A 22,018-nucleotide genomic window follows, 5' to 3' on the forward strand; every position below is an offset into this window, starting at 1 on the left:
CTTTCCCCGTTACACATCCTGTCACTCTCAAATGCCCAGCACCACACTGTTGTCTGGAATCACTGTAGATATCTCACAATTTCTCAACAGTCCATTTAGGAGTTTTTAAAATGTCTTTATTAATTTATCCTAAAATTTCTTTCATTCAGTTTCCTTCAACTCTACTATCATTTAAAACACAATATTTACCTCCATGAATCCTGAGGGAAAATGCAAATGCCCCTCAGAGTAAGCCTAAGTCAATAGTTCTTAACACGTAGTGTGGAGTTTTTAAATAGTCATGCCCCTTTGGCCCTGGGAGGACACAGCAGGAAGGCACCATCTTGAAAGCAGAGAGCTCACTCTGTCAAACACAGAATCTGCTGATGTTTAGCCTCAGACTTCTTATTCTCCGGAACAACAACAAGCTCATCACAGAGACTCACCAGTTCCGGAAGAGCTCTGATCCGGAGCCCATTCACTGCTGCACCGGTAATGGCCACTTAGACACACACAGCAGCAGCAACTAGGTGGGTTCCCGGTGATAGAAAACGGGCTAGAGAATTTACAGAATCCGATTTTTCAGAAAGAAAACGAAGCAAAAAAAGGACATAAAAATGGAAAAGGCTTGAGTCGTTTTTCAACAAAAGTGTGAAAAAGTTCAGCAGAAAGGTACAACATCATATAATGAGGTAGCTGATAAACTGATATCAGAGTTCAACAATTCAGATAATCATTTGGCAGCTGATTCACAGGCTTATGATCAGAAGAACATTAGGAGAAGAGTTTATGATGCTTTAAATGTGCTAATGGCAATGAACGTAATTTCAAAGGAAAAAAAAAGAAATCAAGTGGATTGGTCTACGTACCAATTCTGCTCAGGAATGTCAAAACCTGGAGATAGAGAAGCAGAGGCAGATAGAACGGATAAAGCAGAAGCGGGCCCAGCTGCAAGAACTTCTCCTACAGCAAATTGCTTTCAAAAACCTGGTACAGAAAAATTGACAAAACGAGCAGCAAAAACCAGGGCCTCCCAGCGCTCAACTCTACCATTCAGCTGCCACTTATAATCATCAATACAAGCAGAAAGACAGTGCTAGATGGCAGCATCTCCAGTGACAAGTTTGAGTACCTTTTTGATTTTGATGAGAACTTTGAGATCCACAATGACATAGAAGTAGTGAAGCAGAGGGGAATGTCTTTTGGCCTGGAGTCAGGCAAATGCTCTCTTTCAGGACCTGAAATTGGCTAAATTGCTGGTGCCAAAGGCTTTAGAAAGTTACATCACAGATATCTCCACAGGACCTTCTTGGTTAAATCAGGGACTACTTTTGAACTCTGCCCAATCAGCACCAAGTTTAGACTTGACCACCGGTGCAAACTTACCTCAATCAAGTGTAAACCAAGGGTTCTGCTGGGATGCTGAAGTGGCCTTAGCAACCGGGCTGTTCCTTGCCCCAAACAGTCACCAGTCCAGCAGTGCGGCCTCTCATTGCTCTGAGTCCCGAGGCAAGACCCTCTGCTCATTCAATGATGAAGACAAAGAAGATGACAAGGAGTATTCTTCCTCTCCAGAATAAAGATGAGAGAAAAGTAAATAGTCACCTCATCAAGAACCTGGGAGACCTGGGCCAAGTGAACTTCAATTGAAAACAAATTCAGAAAACATAGAAGCAGTGAAGGTCACTTGGTTAAGAAAACCCCACGGAGGGAGGGAGACTTGAGTTCAAATTCCTCTTCTTCTTCTTCCTCCTCCTTATCCTTTTTCTCCTTTTCCTCCTCCTCCCCCCTTATTTTTCCTCCTCCTTTTCCTTCTTCTTATTCTACTTCATTGTCATCTTCACCATCTTGTTCTCATTCACCGACCTCCTCTTCCCCTTTATAAAAAGGCCCATTGGATGACTTGAAAGCTACTGAGAGTCCTGGATACACAGGGTATGGTGTGAGAACAATGGAAAATGAGGGCATGCTGGCTAAACAAGAAGATGCAGAAGGAGAGAAACTCAGGCAAATTTTATGAAATTGTATTTTGTTGGGTGCATCCTGAGACCACAATGCCAAGTGAAATAAATCAGACATACAAACTTAAATACTGCATGGTTTCTCTTATGTGAGGAGCCCAAAGTATAAATAAAGAGCAAAATAATAGATAGATGATAGGAAGTAGGGAGAGAGAGCTCTTGCAAATGGGAAGGGGATCAGGAGATGAAAGGAGAGGGGAGACAGGACAGAAGGGGACTTGAAAAGAATGACGATAGGCTATGTACATGTGCCAACTCCCCAGGATGGGCGTGATCGCTATGTACTGCAAACACGTACCAATAAAATAAAAAAACTTAAAAAAGAAATTGTGTTTTGGTTCCGAGAACGTTTCATCCTCTTGACTTTGATTTATAGTACAGTGCAGACTCTCCGGGAAGGGCTGGCTAGGCTCTCCTTGAGAGGAGGCCCCTCAAGTCCCAAGGTGCACCTGGAGCCTGGGAGGTGCTGGGTGACACAAGGAGGTCACAGTGCTGTCCTGCCAAGGGTCCCCCGCAGTTCCAGCCTCCACCAGGCTTTCTGCCTGCAAGCCCAGCACAAAGAACACCACCCCACAAAGAACACACCAGGAGAATCTGCATGGGAAAAGAGGGAGATCTCCACTCAGAAGTGAGCCTCAGAAGAGATGGGCCTGGTTTTTTTTTGTTTTTTTTTTAAATGGGTGTTAGAGGTCGAATGGGTGGGGGGGAGCTTTTGGAGGGGTAAAATTGAGGATTAGCTTTTAATTTTGCATTGAAGAGTCAGTTAACAATGGTTACAAAAGGAAATTAAAAGTCTGGAAGCGGTTGAGGTTTTTGTTATTTCTGAAGTTACGAAACACATCAGTATTGCACAGGCCTGTGTTCAGTGTGGTATAACAATGTGACAGCTTGGTGGATAGGCTCTGGAACCCTTTGAATGGCTTCCATGAGCAAATCAGCATTCTCTTGAAGCCTGTGACCCGAAGATTCTGTGTGACCATCTTTCTGGCTCTTAGAGGTCATAGTCCCAAATTTGTCACGAGGCTAAGTGCAATTGGGATTTGAGGGAAAAAAGAAACTCCTGGCTGGAAATGTGACTGTGCAGTCAAGGAAGAGAAGAGTTCAGGACAGACTCCTCCACTGGCAGTTCACAGCAACAAAGTGACTGCTGATAATTCTTGTGACGAAATTGCCACTCAGATCCCAAAGCATAGCCAGAATATTACTGTGTCGTCAGATATCAACCTAAATAAAGTGTGCTGTTGTTAATGATGGTACAGGGGAGGAACTTCTTCACAAGCTTGCTAGGCCGAATATCCTAAAGAGTCAAATTCATTCAATTTGCAGTGAGTATCATGAAACTACTTCACATGTTGAACAGAACTTGTAGCAACATTTATTAGGTTTGTGTTATGTGATAGGAATTCATCTAAATATTTTAATTATACTTATGCATATAATCCTTGTGATGGACCTGTAGGGGTAGATATTATCATCATCCACCAGATAAGAAGCAAAACTGAAACATGTAAAGGAAACTGTCTAAGTTCACACTGCTAGCAAGAAGTAGAAAGAGGATTCCTTCCCTGCAGACTGACAGAAGCGTCCCACACTGAACCATCCCACTGCCCACACCTATCTCATTCCTATTGTTTAAAAAGAATCCATTCTGGGGCCCGGGATGTAGCTCAGTGGTTCCGCCCCATGCCTTGCAAGCGTGAGGTCCCGAGTTCAATCCCTGGTTCCAAAAAAAAAAAAAGAATCCATTCTGAATATGAAGGAAAGATAAAGAGACTTCTACAGTGTGACCTATGACAAACTATATACTCATAAGCACCTTCTTTCATTTAATAATGATTTTTAAATAAACTTGTACTTTCTATCCATCCCCCATGGCATGAGGAGCACATGGGTCTCAGAGGCTTTGCACTCACCAGGCCCCTCCAGATGCCAGCCTCGTGTTGAGGACAAACAGAAGACAGCCCCAGGTTCGCCTCTGCTCTTAGACAAGGCCATTCTTCCTCATGCCTTCTACTTTTTGTGCTCTTCAAAGATCAGACAGCAATATTTTCTTTGTCTCCTAAACGTTGCTAGGATTTTCCATTTCCTGAATAATCTGGAAGTTAAGCCTCTTTGGGCAGCTTTGGACCTCATTTTCTCAGTTATCAAAGGACATGAACTAAGTGAGTGTGAGTTTGAAGAGCTTGGTGGATGGTGAGCAAAGCTTTAGCGACTGTCAGCACTGCACTGTCTACAGGAAAGAGGGGGACTTGGATTTCCTTCCAGAATGACCCAAATTATATAACTGAAAATTATTACATTTTCCCTGAGGAAATAATAACTTTCCTATGTACTCAAAATCTAAAAGAATTTGGCTCTAATTAAAAATCGTGTAATTAACCTCAAACATTTTTCTCTACCTGTCAGTTTCTTTGTTTCGTATGGGATGTATGCGTGTATTGGGTGGCAGGGGAGAATGAAATCCTAAATCGTAATCTGAAATCCGTAAAGAAAGGGAAACTAAAATACTGTATATTAATTAGTCTACCAACCATTTGCTGAAATTATAAAACATTGTAGCTGAAGATGAACAACTGGAAAGATGATAAATCTTGTTTTCCCAACAATTGTTTGCTAACATAAGATTTCCTGCAAGATCATATATAAAACTATATTCTTCATTGTTTTTAAAATTGGAGACTAATTTCTTCATTAACCCTAAATACAATCTTTCTAAAGATACCATATACATTACCAGTTCAGGTTTTCCATAAGGCAGAATTAAAGAGGAGAGTTAACTACACAAATATTTAACCCACAAATTCATTTACATTAATTTTAAAGAAGAAAACAATTGAAGTATGTAAAGGGAAGTGCACAATTTGATAAAGGCAGAGAATAGGTAAAGATCTTATCAAGGGTACGAAAGAGACAAAAGGATTTGCCAAGCGCTCAGCAAAGGGCTTTCTTCCTGGTCCGGTGCTTGGATGCCCAGTAGGCCCTACAATGACAACTGAGAAGGCTGATGGCATTAAAGCAACTGCAGAGTGAAAAGAAACATTTTTAGAGCAAAGTGATAAGAAAAAGAAAACTCATCTTAAAAATGGTATAAGAAAAATAAAATGATATTAAAATTTAATTCTCGGTACAAAAGAGACTCCATATTTACTAACATTTTCTGATGACTCACTTCGTATAAAATACTGTGAGGAGTCCAGGCACCATCTGCATTGTGAGAGAAAACACTAATAAAGTCATGTCTTTATTCATAAACAAAGTATATCAATTTTGAGGTATCTTGTCTTCCCATGACTTAAGAAATACTCCACATTAGGAATGCATTGAAGGGCCCAGTGGATTTCTCGGTGACATTTTAGATTTTGACTGATAAACCCCATCCAAGTCCTCCTGCAACTCCCGCATATGAGACATGTAGCATGCTCCTCCCCAGGGAATCCTGGCTCCAACACAAGCTTGGGCCAACAGTCACCGAGAGCAGGAATATGTGTTGTCCAGGGTCTGGACCTTCAAAGCTGAAGACATGTTTTAGGGTCTGCCTCCAATATTTAATGCTTGTCTACCTTTAGGCAAGCTGTGTAAAGTCTCTGTGGCTCATATTTTTATCCATAAAAATAAGAAAATTGATACTATGTGAGGTGTGATTGAAAACTATGGTGAATGTTTAAATTCTTAAAAAATTTATTATGATAAGAGATGCATTGCTATTAATCTCACTCAGAATACCCACACACACACACTTCAAAACATTTATTCCATCATTCTTCTGAAGCAGCTCTGGACATCCTCTTTCATGAGTGTCTTTAGTCGTGCTGCTGTGGCTGCCTTGATGTCCCAAATCAATTCAAAATGTTTACATTGCATGGTCATTTTGACTTTGGAGAAGAGCCAGTAGCCACAGGGTGGCAGATTTGGTGGTGAATAAAGTAGAAGAGGTCACACCATAATGTTTTCAGGAGTCTGCCTTTTCAGTGGATGGCACTCCACTGCATTTTATCACACCTCACAAAGACACTCAGGAAAATGGACTTCTAGAACTGTTTCGAAATGTGGCAAGAACAAAGGCATAAGTGTGTTGGAAGCCAGGGAGTTTTTGAGAAGTATTAATGTCAATAAGTCTTTTACTGTAATAAAAACAATTTTTTTGAATGTAACCATATACTTTATATTTTGATCACACCAAGTACATCAAGAACCAGGTGTTTTAAACAGTTCTGGGTACCTGTAGATCATTGAATGCCAGCTGCTGTTGATTTGGGTTTAATTAGCCCTGGTACAGAAATAAAATTGATGCCTCTGATATAACAAATTACTTAATTAGATCCTATGCCCTAGTAGGACTGACTATATGAATTAGAGGGCCTGGAGCAAAATGAAAATATGAGGACTTCTATTCAGGAATTATTGGGACTTTCAAGACCATGGTAGCAAAACATCAAACCAAGTATTGAGTCCTTCTAAACCTAGGGCCCTGTGTAACTTCACAGATCACGTGCCCATGAAACTGGCCCTTGGCCTAGGTGACCCTTGAAAATATCAGGCCTTGTTTCAAGAACAGGGATTGATACTAGTTCCTAGTGGTAGCTAACATCTCCTTCAGTAGATCTATGAATAATGTGATTGACAATAACTGTCACATAGATATTACAAAAGGAAGCTGCCAGCAAGCTTCTCTCTTCTACTTCTGCTTAGTGCCTTGGGCAATACTTTCTCAAGGAAAATGCATGTGAAACTTGAATTTGGATGAAAAGAAAATGTCTCCATCAACTCTTCTTCATTTTGTAGTGCAGTTGACCCTTGGAAGCAGAAAAGGAATTAGAAAAACAAAATAAGTATGAGAAAACCTGAGGCAGTCTGGACAGAGATCAGAGAGGAAAATGTGTTAACAAATGTAATTTTGTTTAGGACTGCAAAATGAGAATACAACTTTCATTAATACCCTGGGTTGAATCCAGGCTTTTGTCTGATTGATATGGAGAATCCCAACTGTGAAGTTGGGAAAGAGGCTGAGATTTATGCACATTAGTATTTTCTAACGTTATGTTCATGTCTCCCAAGGCTCAGGCAGATTTAATAAATCAAATAAATAAATAAATAAAAAGTAAAAGAAGCATTCTATGCTCAGCTCTTCATGCAAAGTTTCCATTGTTGTCCCTAGAGAGTTCCACATGCACAGTAAAGACCAAAGATGACTCTCTTGTTACCCATTATTTGAAGGAAAATATCTAGCTTTGATAATGATGTAATGTGGCTTTCACTCCCTGAACTTCATAGAAGACTATTTAATCTTTCCTGATGTCCCCCTATGAGCAAAGACTTATTTTCCACTATAATGTTGGTTGAATGGCTTGTGAATACTTTACAAGGGATATTTCACTGCTTGGTTGGGGTTTTTCTTTTCATGGTAAATTTTTTCAGCTGTGAAAGAGTTTAAGAAACAATGGTACCACTTGGGGATTAATTTTTTTCTTTGAAAGACGGGGGAGAGGGACACACAGAGAAATAAAGACAGACAGACACAAAGACAAAGAGAAGAGTGAGTACCCATGAGCAGAGCAAATGTCAACTCACAGAAGTCAAAGGCTTGAGGCTTTGATAATGTGGTCATTGAAGCTCTGTTATAAGCTATAGAATCATAGCATCATATACTTTTTAACTGAGATAGATCAAGGAAATTATTGCCCAAGTCTTCATTTCATGGGTAAGGAAATAAAGCCCATGAAAATTAACTCACTAAACTCTGACATTTTTTCTCTCTCTCTTCTGCCTTTTAGCTCTGTTCCTACACTTTTCCTACACTTTTCCCTGTAGGCTCCATTTCAGGAAAAGCTGTGGCAAGAAGATCCTCTCCAACAAAATTATATCCAACCAGGTTGATAGGCATTTTATAACCTCGTGTGATAATCCATACATCCATCCATCCATCCATCCATGAAATAAATTAGACTGATCTTTCAAAGAGTGTATCCCCATCCTTGTCAATTTGGGAACTGAAACAGACGTTCAGTTTCTGACTGCAAGTGATTAAAACAATGGGAAAAATACAACTATCAAAATACAATGCAAGTACCAGCTAAGGAAGCCAATGACTTAGAAAGAAATACAGTGCAGGTGGACAGTTCAGAGGAACCCTATTGTTAACTAATGGCAGAGAAAACTTTGCCCAAGACTGAGGCAGGAGTCTCACTTTTCAAAGTAGTGAAGTAGAATATATTTGGCAATCACAGTTCAGAGTATGCATTCTGAAGCCAGATCACCTGTTTTCCGATCCCAACTGTGCAGCTTGCTACTTAGGCAGATTACTTAATATGTCTTGCTGTCCGTTTCCTTCTTGGTAAAATGAAGATTAATAGTGGTACGTGGCTCACATGGCTGTTATCAGAATTAAAATAATTGATCCTTTTGATGGTATCTGGAACAGTGGCTGGTACCTAAAAAGCACAACGAATGTTTGCCACTATTATCAAGTTACAAAGCCATAATTTACCCGTGAAAATTATTTACATTTGTCTTACAATCAGTTACATCATATCTTTTCTAGCTCTAAAACATATGAATGATAGTTTTTCAATCATAATGTTCTAAGGAATCCTAGCTTTTCTTTATACCTTTAATTCCTTGGACTACTAAATAGATATCCATCCTAGACTAGGAGAACTCTGTGTGATATTATTTTCTCAAAAGAGAAAGGCAATGTCCATCATATTCCCCTTGTCGCCCAGGTAGCTATGTTTATAATATGGAAAAGGATACAGACAATTTAATTGATGGTACAGTACTCAGTGCGAGACATCAAAGTCGCTGACATCATTTGTGTGTGTCTGTGGCCAGGTGTGATATATGGGAAGCAGCACGTGTGCAACGGAAGGACGGCGGCAGGATTACAGCCAATCTGAGATCAAATGTCGTGTATCTCTCCTGACGCTTCTAATGCCTTCCTTGCTCCATGACATGCAAGTCCTTTAACCCATCTGGACTTTAGCTTCATCACCCTGAGTTTGGGAAAGACAGCATGAGTGGAAATTTATCTTGGTGTTTACATGAGAGACTGTGAAGTTATAACTTTGTGACATAAACATAAAACACTATAATCGCTTGCATTTAATTTACTGAATTTCTAGTCTGATTTTGTATTTGATTTGGGCTAAGGTAAAAATTTTAAGTTAATCAAGGGTATTTATAAGTAAGCGAAGTTAATTTTATAATAAATTTATATACACAAAGATGTCCTTGATTAATCTACAGATTTATGTATAAAATCCCCATACATACAGTGTACACACACACACACACATGCTCACATGTCACCAGTCTTTCCTTTTCCATCTCTCTTGGTCCCCACTTCTTCCTTCAAGAAAACAAACCAAAACAGGAAGTCATTGTTAGACAGCATGATTTACACTTTAACTGAGCTTGACTCACATGGATGTGTGATCTCTCACAAGTTTGCATGGTAACACCAAGGTGCTGCCTCCCTTACTTATGTGACACTTAATCTCCATTTAAAAGCATTCCCAACTTTTAAAGTGAAGCCACAGTGGATGTGCTTCAGCACTGTGGAGGTGTGGAGGCTCAGTTCAGATGGGAATCCCCGAAGCGGGGGCAGGAAGAGAGGCAGAGGTGTTAACTGTCCTCCTCTTCACACCTCTGTCCTTCCTTCTTAGTCTCTGAATCTTCTGGCCAAGCACTTCCCCCAATGGATGGTTAAAGCCTTTCTTTTTCAAAATTTTAATGTTTATGAATACACGTTTGCAGTACATGATTACACTGATGGGGTGAGTTGGTTCTTGTATGCAACACATTTTAATTTTTTTATGTGCCCTTCTCCTCCCCTTCCTCCATCTGAACCCAGCTATTCCCCTTCTAGGTATCTTCCTAAAAGAGTTAAAGACAGCAAATTACAGTGATCCATGCACACTCATGTTTAGCAACACAACTCATACTAGTTAAATTTTGGAAGTAGCCTATACGTCCATCAGCAGGGGAATAGGTAAAGAAAATAAGGCCTTTTTTACACACTAGAGTACTCCTCTCCCATAAAGAACGATAAATTTGAGTTATCTGTGGGAAAATGGATGCACCTTGAGACCATAATATTAAGTGAAATAAATCAGACACACAGCTTAAGCATCACATGGTTTCTCTTAGATGAGAAACCCTCAGTACAAATAAAGAATAAAATCAAAGACAGATAATAGGAATCAGAGAGAGCTTGTGCAGATGGGAAGGGGACCATTATGCTTTCCACACTCCCTTGGACTTATTTTCTGCTTCATGTTCTCCTCTAGATGCTGCTTCCAACTATGATCGAAAATTACTGCTGCTGAAAATCTGCAGCATTTAAGGAACCCACCCGAGAATGAAACTATGAAAGTTGCAGCTCTCTGACTGCAGAGGAACAGAACCCAACATGGGATTAAGATGTAAGAGAAGATGGAGAGTTTATTGGCAAGATAGAGTAGATGGGCTCTCAGGCTTGGAGCAGAGAGCAAAATGTCACAGAAGTGTTTATGTGAAACTACAAAAAGGAAACATAGCGCTGCTGGGGTGTGAGGGTGGGATGTTCCATACCGGGTGTATGTTCTCTGCAGCAAGGACAGAATCTTAGGGGCAATCTTCACATGGAATCCTTTGCTCCTGAAGAAGATGTCCATGAAAATATTGGGTGGCCCTGGGGCCGATAATGTGCTTGTGCCCATAAGGGAAGTAAATTCCTTACCACCTACTGTGAAAATTCCTCTTAGGGCACAGAAATTGACTGCCCCTCTCAGCCCCCTTGAGTACCAAAGGTGTCATCACTGCATTTCCGGCTAAAGTTAAAAATCCAGGCTTTCCTGATAGCCCGCTCCTCTCCCAGAATACCACTCTTTCCCTTAGGAATTTACCATTATTCATTCATTTGTGTTTTGTCAGTTGATTTTAGTGGACTTTTTCCTCTTTATTTTCCTAAATATTTCTGAAAACCACTGATATTTTTGACAAGTCTTGCCTCTTGAGATTTTTGTACTGAGACTGTTTCTTCACTGGTTTTACTGTCTCATTGATTATTTTGCGATTTCAGCATGTCTTCTTTATTTGATTGTTATCTCACTTGTATCTTCCATATTGAGATGGAAATGGAAAATGTCAGTCAGGAATAGGCCCCTTGTTCTCCATAGGTTACAGAAAAGATACTACTTTTTCTCTTGATTGAATAAAGCTTCAAAGTAAAGCTACATTGTCACCAGTAAGTATAATTTTTCTGACAAACTACCTATTATGTGAGTCTTAGGGAATTATCAGGAAGGTTATATTTATTGGTAATGATGTAGCTTTATTCTGAATTATTTGACTCACATAATAGGCAGTTTTCCCCAAGATGTTTTAGTATAATAATTTTATCGACTTTAAGGACCAAGAAAACATAAGTTAACTTAACAAGGAAAAAAATTAGCCAGGGAATATATACCAATTACTTTTCGCCCAGTTCTTTTTCTACTACATGTGATCCCAATGGTCTTACAAATGTCTTTACCTTTCAGCCTTGGTAAAGAACAAAGACTCATTAAGGCAGTTTGGAAGTTACACATGCCAAGCTCTTGTCAATAAACAAACTGAGATCATCCCTCCACAATAAAGCTGTTTTATTGGTATGTCATTTCTATGAAACTGAGCCTTCTATTACTAGGATTTTAGATATAGTTTCAGGTGTTTCTTGTGCCCACTTTGAATACTCTCAGCAAAGGGCTAAAATATAGTTATTTGACTATAAAATGTATATGATTTTTCAGTCCTCCTGTTACTATTGCTATATAACAAACCACCTCACCAGTTGGTAGAAACAACCATTATACTATGCTCATGGTGCCCGTGAGTGCAGAACTCAGACTAGGAAAAGCAGGAATGACTGGACATTGATCTAAAAGGTCTGAGGTTTAAACAGGAAAGACATGAAGGCTGAATAGCACAGACTAAAATCATTTCCATGTCATTTCTACTGTCTGATCTGATGGTTGCTGTTGGATTTCCACTGGGACTTGGCCATTAACCAGAAAGCCTACATATGATCTCTTCATGCAGTCTCTCTATGTGGGCAAGTGTGGGCTTCCTCACAGCATGGTGGATGTGTTCTAGAGTGCAAGACATTTTTATGACTTAGTTTCAGAGTCAAGTTGTGACTACTTCCCCTCTGGTCACAAAAGTCTGCCTTGGACAAGAGAGGACATGGACTTCATGATTCAATGGGAGAAACATCAAGGTTTTGAGGTCAGTTGGAAATGTGATCTGACTTTTACTTGACTGCAAAGAAATGCACTCTAAGGGGAGCCTGTGGGTTATCTTTGGAAAATATTGATTGTCACAGCCCTCCCTCTGGCTGCAAAAGTTCACATCCCCCTAGAACAGGGAGCTGATCACCTTCCCTGCCCCTAACTCATCCTTTATTACCTGTGCAGTAAACTTCTTCAGAAGGTAGCTGGGCTGAACTGAATAGGACAGCCACGAACCAACTCCGATGGGTCAAAGGACAGCTTTACCATGTGATGGTAGGACACTTACTTAAGCTCTCTGAGTCTCTTTTCCTGCAGTGTGAGGAAGACACATCACCTTGATTGTGCATTGGGAAGGAATGAAGGAGGTAAAATATCATAAGCCTTCACTTACTTGAAGCTATACCACAGAAGTTTCCACCACAGAGCACCCAATATGACAGAAACTCAGAAAGACAAGGAAAATGTAAAGCATAATTAACATTTTCCCATTTTTACTTCTCAAGATTCCACTTGCTTGAAACACATTAGAATAACAAGAAAAAAGTTTTCCCAGGAAACCCTTTGAAATATCTAGTGATCAGAGGGAGTTCCTGGACAGGGGTGGGGTTGGGTGGCAGTTACAATGTTATCTGACTTTCCTTTGACCATTTGACCCAAGGGTGTGCCATTGCTTGCCTTAGACTTTAGAAATCCAATGTAACTTCAAATGCTTGTTTGTTGTTGTTTTTTAGTTCAGTTGTTTTTGGCAAAGAATTTTTATTGCTGGTGGTGGCACTGGTTATACTTTGTATTTTAAATAAATAGGACACTTTGTGTTCCAACCCCTCCTCCTCGCCAGTCATGAACTAACTGCTACAGGGGTGTGGGCATGGTGACAGCTCAGACCGAAGAAGAGACCATTGCTTCGAGTGAGGGAAAAGTGGACTGACAGTCTCTCTGGTCACTGCCTCTAGCTTGGACTGTTTTATCTGCTAAAACGATCATTGTATCCTTTGTCCTTAAAAAAAGGATAAGAGAAACATGAAAAGTGTCAATTGAACTTTTGCCTTGTGTTACCAAAATCAGTTTATTTCTGTTTGTTTTACTGTCTATCTGCTGAAAACATATCTGAATCCAACGAAAATGTGAAACATGTGATTTAAAATAGTTTGAGAAAGGAAAAAGGAAGCGTGCTGTTAAATGTTAAAATCGGTTCTGTGGTGGATTGTATACATGCACCACATCAAAAGTAAGTTAAAGTTAAAATAAATAATGTTACACTGAAAGTTGAAAGAATATAGCAAATCATAAAGATGCTTGTGTACTAATTGGGAGTATTTTAATTGTTAAAAGATTTAGAGAAATAAACATTGTCGATGGGAACACAGCGCTGGGAGATTAGCGCCGCTCCCGCTCTGCCTTTCTAGTGGCTTGGCAGGCCCCGCACTGAGCTGCATTCTGGCCTTCAGAAGCAGAAGCAAAGCCGTTCAAAGGATTAATCAGCGGCCAGGACGCAGGAGGCCTGGGGCCACACATGTACGCAGTTCCCAAAGCAGGCACTGTACCGAAAACCTGTGCCTCGTGGCACGGGGTGCTTGCATTTCCATAAACCCGCAGGGTCTGCAGGCTGCTCTAGGGTTAGGCTCTGTTGGTTTCTGCCTCCATATCTGCAGTGCTGTCGGCCTCGCCAAATGCTTTCTCTGTTCTCTGCTCCTGCTGCTGCTCTGAATCACCCTGTAGCACAGCAGTACAATGACCAATGCTTCCCTTTCCGTTCTGGTCTGTTTTCTCACTCGTGGTGAGCTACCCTGCATGGCTACCAGGGCTCAAGAAAAAAATATGTTGCATTTGTGAAAGAAAAAAAAGTTTATATAGCTCTTCTGCATCTCTCCAATTCTACTGAATCCAAGACAATGGAATTGTAATGCTTTTTTTTTGGTGCCAGGGATCGAACTCAGATTCTTCCGCTTGCGCAGCAGGCAGCGAAACCACTGAGCCAAATCCCCAGCCCTTGTAATGCTTTTTAAAAACTATTATCTACTCATATCTGGATTGTGTATAAAAGCCTTCTAGGGATGCAATGGAAATATGCGAACGTTGCTTAGACTTTGAGCATTCTGTGAAACAAAACTGTTTTGAGGTATGTGTTTTCCAAATTTATTTCACCTTTTTTCTCTTCTCCTAAATTTACCTCATCTGCACCTTTAAGGGCAAATTAATTGTTAAGTTTGGTCAAAGAAGATAGAAAAAATTATATTTTTATATGTAAATGGATTATTAAACAAATAAATGCCATATGACCTTTTAATATGTACCTAGGATATGTTAAAAATTGCTCCATGTAATAGAATAGCATATTTAGTCCTTAAAGTAACACTTAAAATAAGTATTAGCATTTTATAAGTAAAGAAAATTAAGGTTAGAGATAGTTTTTTGCCCACTTATACTTTTCCTAAAAATACGTGTTGAACATCTATTCTATGTCCTGTACTAGACTATCCTTTGGGCATAAAATGGTAAACAAATGTCCTTCTGACTCATTTTCTGATTGGATTTCCCAAAGAAAGGTGCCTGGTAAACGACATCACAGTTTTTACATGGCAGATCTGGTATTCAAGAACAGACCTTCTAAAGGCCAACCTCAGAACTCACTGACTCTTCGTTATCAGCATTTCTTGGTAAAAGAAAGACAGTGAAAATAGTGTCAGAAACCAGCCAGGCCCTTCTGTGTATCCCCAAATTGTACAGATACAGTGGACCTGGAGCAGGCAAATAAATATTTTCACCAATTAGGGTCCACTCTTAGCTCTGCAGGCTCGTGAGTAGCAGCCCTGGAGTAGCTGTTTCAGTTCTAATAATAGCTGTGGCCAAACATTTAGTGACCAGATGAACAGATTCAGTCCTAAGGATTATGGATGCATTCAGAAATTACAGATGCTGCTGATGAAAACACTGCCTTCACTTTTTAAAACAATGAGTCATGGTTTCATTTCCTTTAGTGTATTGACTCTGTATATTAAATGAGTGATTACAAAATGTATAGAAGTTTCAGTAGGATTACGAATCCAGAACTTTCGTGTCTATCTAGTCCTCTCCTATATTTTCCCGCCAAATAAATCAATGTCATACATTAAGTCTCAGACCAATTTAATAAAATATGTCAAGAGCTAATTTATCATTTCTCCTGTGCTCCGGAACAAGTTCAAGCTGGGGAAATGGTTCCATCCCAGCAGTGTACGTGTGGGTCAAATGTCAGGAGACTCACTTGTTTCTTGGTGATATGATCACTTTGCCATCTATTCACAATTAGGTTAAAAGAAAATGAAAAAAAGAGCTTAAAATCAAAACACTAGAAAAATCAGTTTCAGTAGAGATGCATAATTCTCAGGAGTTCATATTTTCTTATTTCTCATAAAGAACTTGTCATCTCATACTTCAACACTTCTAGAAGCCCAAATGACCACTCCTTGTTGTGCCAGGGATGATTCATTAGTGTGGTGTCTTGCTGACCCAAGCCCCTGCAAAAAGAATTCCTATCTTCCATTGATAATACTTACCCTATTTCCTGGGAGATAAAGTGAAAACAGTGCTGAAGGAACTTAGAAAATATTTATGCATCCAGCCTTTTGATTCCAGAGCTTGAATGGTTTTGTCTAGTTTTTGAAAAGACTAAACATTCTGGAATGAATTTTGGGGGGTTACATGCATGTCTACTTACTTGCTGCAAATAAAAGGGTATACAGCAAAGGGCTGTCTCTATCGTGTAGCGTTTCAGCATGCTTTTCCTCCAGCATGCCAAGCACTGAGGCTCTACTGTCTGTTGATGTTCTCTTAATGCTGCCAAGAGGCTAAAAGCAGCCTTCTCTCTCCAAGCCTTCATCGCATTGACCCCCACCAGTAGGTATGGCACGCTGAGTGGCACAAGACACAGTAGTGCCCCGGGAGTGTCTTTAGAGCCAGATTGGAGCACATAATGAAATATATGCCCCTCTTTACTAATGAAAATGGAGTCACGTTTTCCTGTCTCTTCAGCCAGATGGGGTTCTGATTGGTGTGCTTCCATTTTACACTACAGTGTGATTCCATAATAAGAACCACATGAGACCATCTTAGTTTATTGGTTCTTCAGTTGCCAACATGGCTTTTATACAACTAATAAAATAAATAAATATATTCCCCCTGTGTTTTTTTATTATGAAATACACTTGTTATGGAAAGAATAAGCGTATACCAGTCTGATCTGGCATGAGATATATTGTCTTGTTTTTTTTTCTCATTTGATGTAAAGCAAAGATGTTTCCTAATAGCATAGTTGACTTCCACTGACTTATATGTATGTATCAACTATTACAGGCATTTATTTAGAAAGCAGTGGTTTAGGCTGGTGTCGTTGTAGAAGCTGTGAAATCTAATTATTAATGAAAACACATTTCCAGAAAGGGCATACGAGGAAGGAAGAGAAAAGAATGAAAAGTGGCACACGTTACAGGTGTCCTTGGTAACTGCAGTCTCTTTCAGGGCAGCTCCTGAGGAAGGAGTGCTTATCCAGGACCTTCTCTACTCTGGCCAAGGAGGCACAAAGATGACCACATCAGTGTCAACAGCCAGCAGTCTCCCAGGCCAACATTTTGAGAAGGGGGCTGAAAAGCTACCTGCTGAATATACTTAAATGTAAGTCACACTGTCCTGAAATCCGCAGTTAGTTGCCAGCTTATGTCTTTATTTTTTGAAGGTTTAAAAACAATTCATAAACATTCTCCTGCAGTATAAAAATGCTTAACATGGCAAGTATATAAAATGTGACCTGCGAAAGAGCGTGGTTTTCTTGGTTACCCTTCGAAGGAAGTACCTGTGAGCAAAGAGCAGGCGACCACGTGACCTGGGCCAAGCCAACAACGTCCATGTGCTGATGTCCATCCTCCCAGAGGCCAGAAAGCTGTCAGAGGTCTCATTCCCTCCTTTCCCGTCTTCAGCATCTAGATGCCCTGAAAGACGAAGGGGTAATTGCAGGAACTCTCATGAATGCTGAGCTTTACTATGGAAAGCAGGTAAGTGTTTGAAAAATGGATCTTTCCAAAAAAGGTACTTTCCTGCAAAGAAGAGGATGCATAAGATTTGAACTATGCTACAGAAGACTTGAATTTAACTACATGACTACAAGAAATACTTTATAAAACTAATGCTACAAGTCATCTTTTTTGAAAGAACAAAACCTGTCCATGTTGTTTTAATAAATTCTGGTAAAGAAAATTCCATTTGCTTAAACTCTTCCATTCCTTGGTTTGATCCTTTTCTATCATTTAGTCCTGTAAAATACAGAAAGAAAAAGTCAAATCCCAGTGTGTTGATTGGGACATCCCATTGTGCCTTTTAGGAAAGGAAAATGTCACTAATAGTCCTACCTAGACTTTATAAAACCTAGACTGCAGATATGCATGCATAACTGTCTAAAGGGAAAACCAACAAGGACATATACTCCTTAAAGAAGGGAAAATTATATTTTTATCATGACTAGCTTTATAGTTGGTAAAGATATAGAATATATGAAAAATGATTAAGGAATATAAGCAGAAGGTAGTTTTTAGGGAGATAGATTATTGTCGCAGTTTCATTGTTTTGTATATGAACACACACACACACACACACACACATATATATATATAGAGAGAGAGAGAGATGAGTAACAGGTAGAAAGGTAATGGTCCATTTGGACAAAACACTGAAAGAAAATAATTCTTTCCACCATTTCTCAAGATTGCATAAAAAGAAGAGAATTTATCAAGTTATTTTCTCACTGCTTCATGGAGCAAGCTCATAAAGTGAGTTTGATGGACACCAAGTTTAACTGAGACCTGTCTCTGGCTTCAGAGGGTCCGCATCAACCTGGAGCGGCCAGAAGTGTCACTGCATAGGTGCAAGGAGACGTTACACAGCACCAGGGCTCAGGACGTAGCTCTCTCGCACACAGCCAGCAGCAGCAGCTACACACAGCTATGCGGCTCCTCTCTCTGTAGCAGGGCTCAGGCCATAGTTGGGGCACAGTGAGGAAATGTGCAGGGCTGGGCTGTCTGCACCACAGCCGGGCTCTGAGAAACAGGAGTTTCAGTTTCCAGCCTTTGGGTACCATGCAGCCTAACCTTTACCTGCCTGTCCCCACTCTAGTACACAACTGATATAAAAATGACATTTCAGCGTGGTGGACAAGCAAGACCAAGGGTAGACATTCCAAAACACCTCAAAATCTTCTGGAACACAGAGCTTTAATACATGGCTATGGCATGAAGTCCCCTATGTTTAGTTATTTTGGGAAATGAGGGAGGGTCTACAGGTGATAAGTAGAAACTGAAATTCAGTTATTGTCTTGGTACATAGAAGGGAAGAAATCTTGAACTGTTGATAAATGTACAAGTTCCTGAGGACTGTATTTGCAAATACAATTAGCTTCTTGCCATCTCTAGCTTATTCTTATATTTGATCTGTGAATTGCTACACCACACTCCTGGAATATAAGTTAGAAGCAATAAAATTTTCATGGGAAAGGAAGTAACAGAAGTTTTTATGATTCTAGAGCTAGTTCGAACCTATCTCAGAGACTAGAAACCTTTGATGCCATTCATAATTAAGAAAACAGATTAATAAAAGATAGCGTTTACTCAACACTTGTTCTGTGCTTGACATAGTAGCTTATCAATCTTTACAACATACCTGTGAGCCGTTATTTTCATGATTATTATTGCCATTTTAAAATGATGAGAAAATCGAGACTTTCTTCTTAACCCATGATTTTCCTATGCCAATTCAAAAGCATTAAATATTCCCAGTGCACCAACTGGAATCAATAACTTTTCCCTCCACGAGGAAAAGTGTCACTCATGGTCCTGTGACAGCAGCGGGATTTCTGATATTTGTAAATCTGAGCCTTAGATTTACCATGTTGTGCTAATTCAAGTTTCTTTTTAAACTGAAAATAATAAATATCAAACAACCTTTAAATTTACTCCATATATTGAAGCAGAAGCACAGTATGTGTAGGACAATGAGACTACCATCAGTGAGGTGTGATTTGAAGAGCATTGAAGGGTTTGCTTACACGTAAACATCCTTCCTCCAGAGAAAACACTCAAGCTTTTGAATTTCTCGAAGCCAGAATCAAATGCTAATTTCATTTGTGTCTATTGTGACCTATTAGTTTCTTAACTAATTCAAGAGTTGTAAGGATGAAGCAACGAATGTCAACACTTTGAATGTAATAAGTCTTCAATACATTTTATTTCCTTTGTTTATCTTTTCTTCCATTTTCTCCTATGATTTAAAGTGTTCAGAAGGTATTTCCATACTATGAGTGATAAAGAATAATCGAAAGTCTTAGAATCATCCCTTGAAGAGCTCATAGCCTACAGTTATGTTTTGTGAACTAGGAAAGGCACACAAAAACTTTTCAGTCATTTAGGTTCACTTACTTATTTATTCTGGCTAACCGTGGAAATAAAAAATTCAGGAATCTATACAAATATTTAGCATGTACAAAATGGGGCCCATTTCATGTTGTCTTGGGAAAGAGAAATTGCAATGTCATAATATTGGTCAATGATATTTGTTATCTCTTAGTCTTTTCCTGTTTCTCACCAGGTTCCTATAAAGTCCCTGATAGTTAAAGAAAGTCAGGAGATCTTAGAAACTGACTTTCATTTATAACCTGCTGGTTCACCTAGATCAGGTTACTGGGAAGAAATCCAACTCAGACCTCCTGACCTACCCGAAACAGCATGAAGTATGCCCTGCCACTAAATCCTGATTCTTGTGTACCTCACCCTGTCACTAGATATGATTTAGACGAACCTTTAGAAAGTCAGGTAAAAGGATTTAGTGTTTTCCCTGTAGGTTACAAATGCCGGACTGGCTTTTACAGTAACGTAAGTAAGTAATTTATTAAATGGTTCAGTCATTAGGCACATCAGACCTTTAAAACATTCTTGCAAGGGAAGCTACTTTGGGTAGTGAGAAGATCAGCATTTCCCAACAGCAAATATTCCTGACAAGATTAATGAGGCACAGTTCAGGGGATGGGTCTCCCTTTTGTGTCTGCTCTCTTGGTTTCCTTGCCCTCTCTGTGGTTGCCTGTGCCTGCATGGGACCTGCTGTCCCCGACAGGAAGAGGTGCCAGGCAGCATCGCTCTGCTTCAACACTCTTGACGCCTTCATCTCACCCTCCCTTCTCCTCAGCGGTCGTTCCTCTCTCCCCTTTTGGGACTGGCAAGGACATTATTTCAGTTTCTGTAAGCAATGCCTGGCAAGCATTTTCACATTAAAAAAATAATTGAGTGATGAACAGGATCAGAAATATTTCTGAGATTTATCTTATGGAAGGAAAACAGTTACATAGAAGATTATTTAAAAATTATAACATACCGTGTGTTTCCCTTCAGAGTCGTCACCGTCTCTATAATATTCACTCTGTCTGTTAGCAGAATACCATTTTCTTCATGTGCTTGTCATTTGATAGAATGTGCATGTTCCCCTTTTTTTTGTCATGTTCCCAGGAACAAGAGACAGACACTGAACTGCCTTTGTGAGCTTACTTCCCTTCAAAAAGATTTATATCACGCAGACTAATAACAAGTGTACTTGCCGTCTACAAAGCCTTCAACTTTGATTCTGTTTGTTCTTCTTCCAGCTCAATTTCCCCTTGATGTCTTCCAATCGGTTGCCATCCTTTATCCAGACAAGGCACCTAAGTGAGTCTTTCCTTTGGACAGAATACATTTTTCACATCTTATAAAGCTAATGTAACAGTATTTCCCATTGTGTTTTTAGTATCTGCTGACAAATTTTTACGACGATCCTAAACTCTAGTTATTTATAGATCTAAAGTAAGGGCCAAGGTATTCAAAAGCTGAAGAGATGGTGGGGCCCATTGGGTCTCCCAGGGTTGATGAGGGTCTGGGGGTCTGGAACATGGGGAGATGGGTGAAAAGCACATGAGGCACTGGATTCCCAGAGTTAACGAAGATGATTCGCATTGAGTTTTGCCACCTTATATTTTTGTACTGTGGAGACTAAATTCTGATACTTACTGTAGAAGTCTTCATTTGACTATAAGATTTAATATAAACAATTTTTTCTATATGTAAGAACCACCATTTCTAAGCAATAACTTTAAATTACAGTAATCATTAAAAAGAGTTCCATTTTCCAAGACAGTTTCTTATTTGTTGGGCACAACTATGAATCTAAGCAGGGCATCTGCATTTGGGGGCATTCAGGGGGTTCAACAAGTACTTAGCTTAAACTACAAATAAAATTTAGAAATGTACAGAAAAAAGAAGTTTCCTTATGTTGTTATATACTCCAGGACAGGGGGGAAAAAGGACAACAGGAAGTAAAAGCAGCAGGGTTTTTTGCTTTTGATTTTCCTCTAAGGCCAAGGCAGTAAAAATGGAAAAGAACTAACAGTTATGATTTTGTTAGTGTTGCATTAAAAAAAAGCGCTGGAATAAAATTACATATCCTCTCAGAAGCTCTTACTCTTCTGCAAGCTGTGAAAAATAGTAATTCTCATTTTATAAGACTATTGTAAAAACTGAACATGTAATATATCAATAGTTCTTGAATAATCATCAATAATAGTTACACTATTATGTTATATCAAGCTATTTTACAACTATTATAACTAAGAAATCTTGACAACTCTCTCAAGGAGTATTTTACATCAATAAACATAAGAAATATAGAAAGGGTAAACAAATCACAGAAGAGTGGAAGAATAGGAGTAGAAAATAGTGTAAATGAAGC

General features: G+C 39.4%; 1 pseudogene; it reads left to right on the forward strand.

The window, feature by feature from the left end:
• The first annotated feature begins 459 nt into the window (after window positions 1–459).
• Window positions 460–1,559, forward strand: LOC101719931 (transcription factor Dp-2 pseudogene; annotated as a pseudogene).
• Window positions 1,560–22,018: the final 20,459 nt, after the last annotated feature.

The sequence above is a fragment of the Heterocephalus glaber genome, unplaced genomic scaffold, assembly GCF_053883595.1.
Source record: "Heterocephalus glaber isolate CG9 unplaced genomic scaffold, H.glaber_assembly_v1.0 deba00001550, whole genome shotgun sequence".
In the NCBI taxonomy this organism is placed as follows: Eukaryota; Metazoa; Chordata; class Mammalia; order Rodentia; family Bathyergidae; genus Heterocephalus; species Heterocephalus glaber.